Source organism: Cynocephalus volans, chromosome 8 (assembly GCF_027409185.1).
Source record: "Cynocephalus volans isolate mCynVol1 chromosome 8, mCynVol1.pri, whole genome shotgun sequence".
NCBI classification, from domain to species: Eukaryota; Metazoa; Chordata; class Mammalia; order Dermoptera; family Cynocephalidae; genus Cynocephalus; species Cynocephalus volans.
This window is the reverse complement of record NC_084467.1, coordinates 104,230,420-104,238,224: the sequence shown is the minus strand read 5'-3', so window position 1 is coordinate 104,238,224 and position 7,805 is coordinate 104,230,420. Positions and strand designations below refer to the sequence as shown.

At 38.5% G+C, this 7,805-nt stretch overlaps 1 pseudogene; it reads right to left on the bottom strand.

Moving 5' to 3' along the window:
- Positions 1-6,242: 6,242 nt before the first annotated feature.
- LOC134385363 (small nucleolar RNA SNORA70) lies at positions 6,243-6,323 on the bottom strand (annotated as a pseudogene).
- Between the last annotated feature and the right edge of the window lie 1,482 nt (positions 6,324-7,805).

Below are 7,805 nucleotides of genomic sequence, written 5' to 3'. Positions count from 1 at the left end.
AGTTTCATACTTCTACATGTAGATGTCCAGTTTTCCCAAGACCATTTATTGAAGAGGCAGTCTTTTCCCCAATGTATGTTCTTGTTGCCTTTGTCAAAGATCAGTTGGCTGTAAGCATGTGGGTTGATTTCTGCATTATCTATTCTGTTCCATTGGTCTAAGTGTCTGTTTTTAAGCCAGTACCATGCTATTTTGGTTACTATAGCTTTGTAGTATAATTTGAAGTCAGGTAGTGTTATGCCTCTGGCTGTTTGCTCAGGATTGCTTTGGCTATTTGAGGTCTTTTGGGATCCATATGAATGTTACAATTGTTTTTTTCTGTTTCTGTGAAGAATGCCATTGGTATTTTGATGGGGATTGCATTAAATCTGTAGATCGCTATGGGTAGTTTGGACATTTTCACAATATTAATTCTTCCAATCCAAGAGCATAGAAAGTCTTTCATCTTTTTGTGTCCACTTTAATTTCTTTCAACAGTGATTTGTAGTTTTCATTGTAGAGATCTTTCACACCCTTGGTTAAATTGACTACTAGGTTTTTTTGGGGGGGGGTTGGTGATTATCATAAATGGGCTTGCTTTCTTGATTTCTTTTTCTGCTAGTTTATTATTGGATTATAAAAAGCTACTGATTTCTGTGTGTTGACTTTGTTTCCTGTAGAATTACTAAAATCATTTATCAGCTTTAAGAGTTTTTTGGTGAGTCTTTAGGTTTTTCTATATATAGAATCATGTCATCTGCAAACAGGGACACTTGATTTCAACTTTTCCAATCTGGATGCCCTTTATTTCTTTTTCTTGCCTGATGGCTCTGGCTAGTACTTTTAACACTATGTTAAATAGGTGTGGTGAGAGTTGGCATCCTTGTGTTGTTCCCATTCTTAATCAGGATAATATTGGAGGTGGATTTGTCGAGTATGGCTTTTATTGTTTGGGGATACTGACCTTTCCTTTGCAGAGAGTCTTTACCATGATGTTGAATTTTGTCAAATGCTTTTTCTGCATCTATTAATATAATCATATGGTTTTTGTCCTTCATTTTGTTGATGTGGTGTATCACATGTATTGACTTGCAAATATTGAACCATCCTTGCATCCTTGGGATGAATACTAATTGATCATGGTGTATAATTTTTTTCATGTGTTGCCATACTCTGTTTGCTACTATTTTGTTGAAGATTTTTGTGTTTATGTTCATCAGAGGTATTGGCCTGTAGTTTTCTTTTTTTGTTATATCTTTGTCTGGTTTTGGTATCAGGATGAAGCTGACTTCACAGAATTAGTTTGGGAGAATGGCCTGTGTTTCAAGCTTTGGAGATAGTTTGAAGAGAATAGGTATTAATTACTTTCTAAAGTTTTGGTAGAATTCAGCAGTCAAGCCATCCAGTCCTGGGCTTTTCTTTTTTGGAAGACTGCTGATTACTACTTCAATCTCATTGCTCATTATTGCTCTGTTCAGATTTTGTATTTCTTCTTGGTTCAGTCTTGGTAGTTTGTATGTGTCCAGAAATTTACCTATTTCCCCAGGTTTGGATTTATCTCTGTGATATTGGTTGTAATGTCTCCTTTTTCATTTCTGATTTTTGTTATTTTGGTCTTCTGTCTTCTTGTTTAAGTTAGCCTAGCTAATAGTTATTCTATTTTGTTTATCTTTTTAAAAACCAACTTTTTGTCTTATTGATCTTTTGTATCATTTTTTGGCTCTATTTCATTTAGCTCTGCTCTCAACTTAATTCTTCCTGTCTACTAATTTTGGCATTGGATTGTTCTTTTATTCTAGTTCTTTGAGGTGTAGCATAAGGTTGTTTACTTGAAATCTTTCTGTTCTTTCACTGTATGCATTTATTGCAATAAACTTCCCTCTTAGTACTGCTTTAGCAGTATCCCATAGGTCTTGAAATGAAGTGTCTTTATTTTCATTAGTTTTCTCAAAATTTTTTTATTGCCTGTTTAATTTCTTCTTGGAACTGTAGGTCATTTGGGAGCATGTTTAATTTCCATGTTTTTGTATAATTTCCTGAGTTTTACATAATTTCCTGAGTTTTGCTTGTTATTAATTTCTAGATTTAATACATTGTGGTCTGAACAGATACTGAAATAATTTCAATTTTTTAAAATTTGTTGAGACTTGATTTATGACCTAACATATGGTCCGTCCTTGATCATGTTCCATGTGCTGATGAGAAGAATGTATATTCTGTAGTTGTTGCATGAAATGTTCTGTAGATATCTGCCAGGTCCAATTGTCCTACAGTGTAGTTGAAATCCTGTGCTTCTCTGTTGATTTCTTGCCTAGATAATGTGTCCAGTGCTGAGAGGGGGGTGTTTACGACCTCTAGTATTATCACATTGGTGTCTATCTCTTTCTTTAGCTCTAATAGTGTTTGCTTTATATATCTGGGTGCACTAGTGATGGGTGCATAGATATTTATGATTCTTATGTCTTCTTGCTGGATAGATCCCTTTATCATTATATAATGACCTTTTTGTCTTTTTATAGTTTTTGGTTATCCAATATAAGAATAGCTACTCCTACTTGTTTGGGGTTTCCATTTCCTTGGTATATCTTTTTCCATCCCTTCACTATTAGTCTCTGTGTGTTTTTACACGTGTGGTGAGTCTCTTGAAGACTGCATATAGTTGGGTCTAGCTTTTTAATCCAGTTACTCGGTCTGTGTCTTTTGAGTGGGGAGTTTAATCCATTTACTATAGTTGTTATTGAAAGGTGTTGTCTTTCTCCTGGCATTTTATCAATTTTTGTTTGGATGTTTTAAATATCTTTTGTTCCTTTTTTCCATTTTCATTGTTCATCTTTGGTGTTTGTTGGTTTTTTGAGGTGGTAATATAGTTTCTTTCTTTCTCATTTGCATTTTTGTACTACCAGTGGGTTTTGTTCTTACTTGTGTATTCATGGTAGTGATTATCATTATTCAGATTCCAGATAGATGCAGGACTCCCTTGAGGATTTCTTGCAGGGTTGGTCGTGTGGTAATGAACTCCTGCAGTTTTTGTTTTTCTAAGAAATACACTATTTCTCTCTTATTTCTGAAGGATATCCTTGCTGGATATAGTATTCTTGGCTGGCAGTTTTTTCCTTTTAATATTTTGAATATATCATCCCATTCTCTTCTGGCCTGTAGAGTGTCTGTTGTCTGCTGTTCAGTCTGATGTCAACTGTCTTACAGGTGACTTGATGCTTTTCTCTTGCTATGTTTAGATTATCTCTTTGTCTTTGAGATTTTCCAGTTTGACTATAGGGTGTCTTGGAGAGGAACTTTTTGGATTGAATCTGTTTGGGGATCCTTGAGCCTCCTGGATCTGAAGGTTTGTGTCTCTCCCTATACCTGGGAAGTTTTCCACTGTTATTTCATTGAATGTTTTCAATGCCTTTTCCTTTCACCTCCCCTACCAGAACACCCATGATTCAGATGCTTGTGTGCTTAAGGTTATCTGCTAGCTCTCTTAGATTTTCTTTACTTTTCAATTTTTTTCTTTCTCTCTTTCTTTTTTTGTTCACCTGAGCTATTTCAAAATGGCCATCTTCAAGATCAGAAATTGTTTCTTCTTCTTGCTCCAACCTACTGCTTAACTTCTTGGTTGTGCATTTTATTTTGTTGAAAGTATCTTTCAGTTCCAGGAGTTCTGCTACATTATTTTTAAAGTATTAATTTCTTTGTAAATTTCCTTCTTCATATCCTGGATACTTTTTCTCATTTTGTTGTGTTGTCTAACTGAGTCTTCTTGTATCTCATTGAGTTTCCTTAAGATTGTTGCTTAGAATTCCTTTTCAGTCATTTCAAGGGTTTCTTGCTCTAAAGGGTCTGGTACTTAAGAATTACTGTATTCCTTTGGTGGTGTCATATTTTCTTGTTTTTTCATATTTCTAGTATATCTACATTGGTATCCAGTCATTCGATAGAGCAGTTGCTTCCTCTGTTACTCTGGAGTGGGCTTTGAATAGATAAACTTCCTCCTATAGATGTGTTTTATATTGACCATTGAGTAGGGTGTTTTAGTATTGGTTCTGGGTAGACTCAGTAGTGTAGTTTCCATGTGCGTACTTCAGCCATATTCACTATTGGAACTGCATGTGAGTGCCTCTGTGGCCTAGGCACTGGAGCATTTAGTGATTCCTTGCTTAGGTTAGTGATACTGTTGGTTCACTGAGGATTTGGGCAAGCTCTTGAGTTCTTGGGAGAAGCATCTGGGTGCACTATTGCTCTTTGGCTGCGGTGGGTGGCCCTGGGCAGGCTCGTTGGCACCAGCTAGCATCCTGTGACCCTGATGGGTACACTGGGGTATACTGGAGCTCATCCATTTGAATGGGTGACCCTGGGAAGGGTTTCTCTTTCCTCCTTCCTACACGCATAGGCTCTTCCTGTGTTCTTGCTTCCTCCAGTTGGGGAATGGGTTGGTGGTGATTGGGAATTCTCTTCCTTACTCTATTTGGGTATTCTGGTATCTGCACTCTCAGGCGGTTCCACATATGTCTCTCCCTGGATCAGCGCAGTCACATGGGCTATGCACTTACATTCCAGCCTCAGATGTGCTACTGCATGTGGCAGAATAATTAGTACAATGGATTGGGCCATTGGGTCATGGGTCTGCACTTGCTCACTTCTTTCCTTGGGCTCTGCTGGTGACTCTCTTTGTATCAATGCAGTCAACTGGTTGGTGGGCTGCCTGCATGGTGGCAGTGGCTGCTGCTGTGGCAGCAAGCCACCCTTCAGGCATCAAGCCACCACTGAGGCATCAGTGGCTGTGGTGGTGACTGTGACAGACCACCTGTGCAGCAGTGGCAAGAGCTGCCTATGGATGCCGAGGTCCCTGTGTGCTCTCTTGCCATCTGTCTGTCAAGTGGGGGCTGCCTGTGGCTGCTGAGGTCCCCACATATATTCCTGCCATCTGTCTGTCAGGCAGAGACTCAAAAATTCTTAACCTAATTTTAGAAGTACCATATAAAAATGATGACATAGCCTGGCAATGTGGGGTTTATCCCGGGATTGAAGGATTAGTGTAGCATTAGAAAATCAATCAATGTAATATACCATGTTAATAGACTAAAACAAATTTGTACATATATCTCAATAGATGCAGAGGATGGATTTGAAAAAGCTTAACATACTTCTATGATGAAAACTCTAGCAAACTAAGAATAAAAGGGGACTTTCTCATTCTGATAAGAGGTCTACAAAAACCTGCAGCAATATATTATACTTAATGGTGAAATAGTGAATACTTCTCTCCTGAAATCAGGGAAAATGGTGCGACTGTCCACTCTCACTGCTTGTGTGCAACATCATAGTGGAGGTTTTGGCCAGTTCTGTAAGAAAGGAAAAATAATTGAAATGCATAGAGTTGAAAAGAAAGATGTAAAACTGTCTTTATTCACAAATTACATGATCACCCATATATAAAATCCTAAGGAATCTATTTTAAAAAGCTACTGGAACTAATAAGTGAGTTGTTTTCAGGATATAAGAGTAATTTACAAAAAATTAGTTTTATTTCTGAATACTATAAGCAAACATCAGAAATTAAAATAAAAATGTCATTTACGATAGCATAAAAAATATGAAGTATTTTGAAATAAATCTGACAAAAGATGTGCAGATCTGTACACTTAAAACTATAAAATATTTCTGACAAAATTAAATACCCAAATAAATGAAGAGATATACTCATGGATTGGAAAATCCAATGTTTTGAAGATCTCAATTCTCCCCAAATTGACCTGTAAGATTCAACATTATCACAAACAAAATCCCAGCAGGACTTGTCAAAATTGGCAAACTGATTTTTTGAAAAGAACATTTTTTGGACAGGAAGTAGGATTTATTAGCAGATGTGAGTAAGGAGGAGGCAGCATAGTGGAAGCCCTCAGGAGTGCAGGACTCCCCACTTGTCCAGGGGGCCACAGTTGGAGACATTTTTAATCCCACAGCTATCCAAGATGAGCTGCTTCTCAGCCACCATATCTTCAAATTCACCTGCATTAAACTTGGTAAAACCCCACTTCTTTGAGATGTGGATCTTCTGGCAGCCAGGAAACTTGAACTTGGCCCTGCATAGGGCCTCAATCACATGCTCCTTGTTCTGCAGCTTGGTGCAGATGGACATGATGACTTCACCAATGTGAACCCTGTCCACTGTGCCCTGGGGCTTTCCAAAGGCACCCCGCTACCTTTCTGTAGACTAGACTGGGGACAGCACTAGGTCAGAGACATGAACATGCATTGGAAAGGACTATCTCCAAGGTCCCTTAGGGCAACCCAAGCAACAGGCTGCATACACTGCTAAAGAGGTGCTGTTTGCAGCCATCTGATTTAAAAAGTAATATACAACATTTTTCTCTTTCACATTCCCACCCGTAACCTGGCCCACAAGTTTTGCTGTTGTTTTTTTATTTTTTTTCTTTCATTTTCATTTTCACTTGTGGTATAATAGGGAGTCTACTGCATCATATTATCTTCTTCCACAAGGTAACATTTGGCTTCCTCTTTTCCCTGGAACCATGATGATGTTTGCAGAGAAACATGATTATATGTGATTGTAAATGAAAAAGAAATCATTTTGTCACTCTCAAAATATGTTCACTATGAAAAAGAATATATAAAACATAGAATGGGCTGCCTTGGAAGAGATTGAACTCAGTTGCTAGAAGCATTTAAGAGAGACTGAACTATCTTAATTCAACACTTATTCATATAACACTTACCATGAACCAAACAATGGGAATACAGCATTCAATAAGTCAGACATGGTATCTGTCCTCATGAGTCTTAAGATCTAATAGAATGTTCAGGGTACTAAGGGTTTATGTATGGAGAAGAAATTTGAACTAGGAGACCCCAGAGTTCTTTTCTGGAGGTCTACAGACCTAAGATTCCAGGAAAACAAAAAAAAAAACCCTTTTGTCTTCTAATAAGGCCAGTGCTTGTTTTGTGCCCTCTCTGTCTGGGGCTTGACAATGGTAGACTGAGTGCAAAGTAATAAAGAATCCCAACACCTATAAAGGTATCTGTCCATCCTAAAACAAAAGAATTTGCCTGTCTCCCTCATTAGTTAGATGCATTTTATACATGAGAGCTCTTGTGAGCCTCTGCCAGAGGGAAATGTCAAACACATGCTCTCAGGCCATTCTTATGCCCAGGATAGCTTGGAAGGGACTCTAACAGAAAATGCAAACCCACTTCTGGAAAAGTTGACCTTTTGGTGTTGTCCCCATCCCCTGGCTCTGGATGCTGTTTCAGGGACTCTCTGCTTTGGGAAAGTGAGGCAGCCAACCCAAACTAGAGTGAGCAGATGGCCTGGCATTCTGGGAACATTCTAGGACTATTCCTCCAAGAGCTATCAAAGAAACATGAAACAGTTCCAAGAAAACAAGCAGTCATTACTAGACTCATGGCTTAGGCACACGAGGCCAGCAAAGAGGCATCTGTCCACGCAAGCAGACTTGCTGGAGTCAGGGTGGAATAGACTGTTGGCTTTTCCTGCAAGTTAATTAGTTTAATTCTCCCCACCTGTTGGACATGATTCCCCACTGCTCCTCCCCAAAGATACCCCTCAGATCTGCAGGCTGTTGTCCAGTCCCAGCTCTAATGTCAAACTTTAGGAGCAGGTTTGAAGTGTTTCAGAAAAGGAAGGGAATGGACACCAAACCATCATCACATTAACAGTTTTGCCCAAAGAACTTTTTTGTAGCCTCCACATCTTTGCTCAGGCTTTTTCTTCCTGGAATGTTCTCTGCCTTCCCTTCTGTTGAATTCCTACTTTTCATTTCAGGGTTATCTCAAGTGCCTCTTTT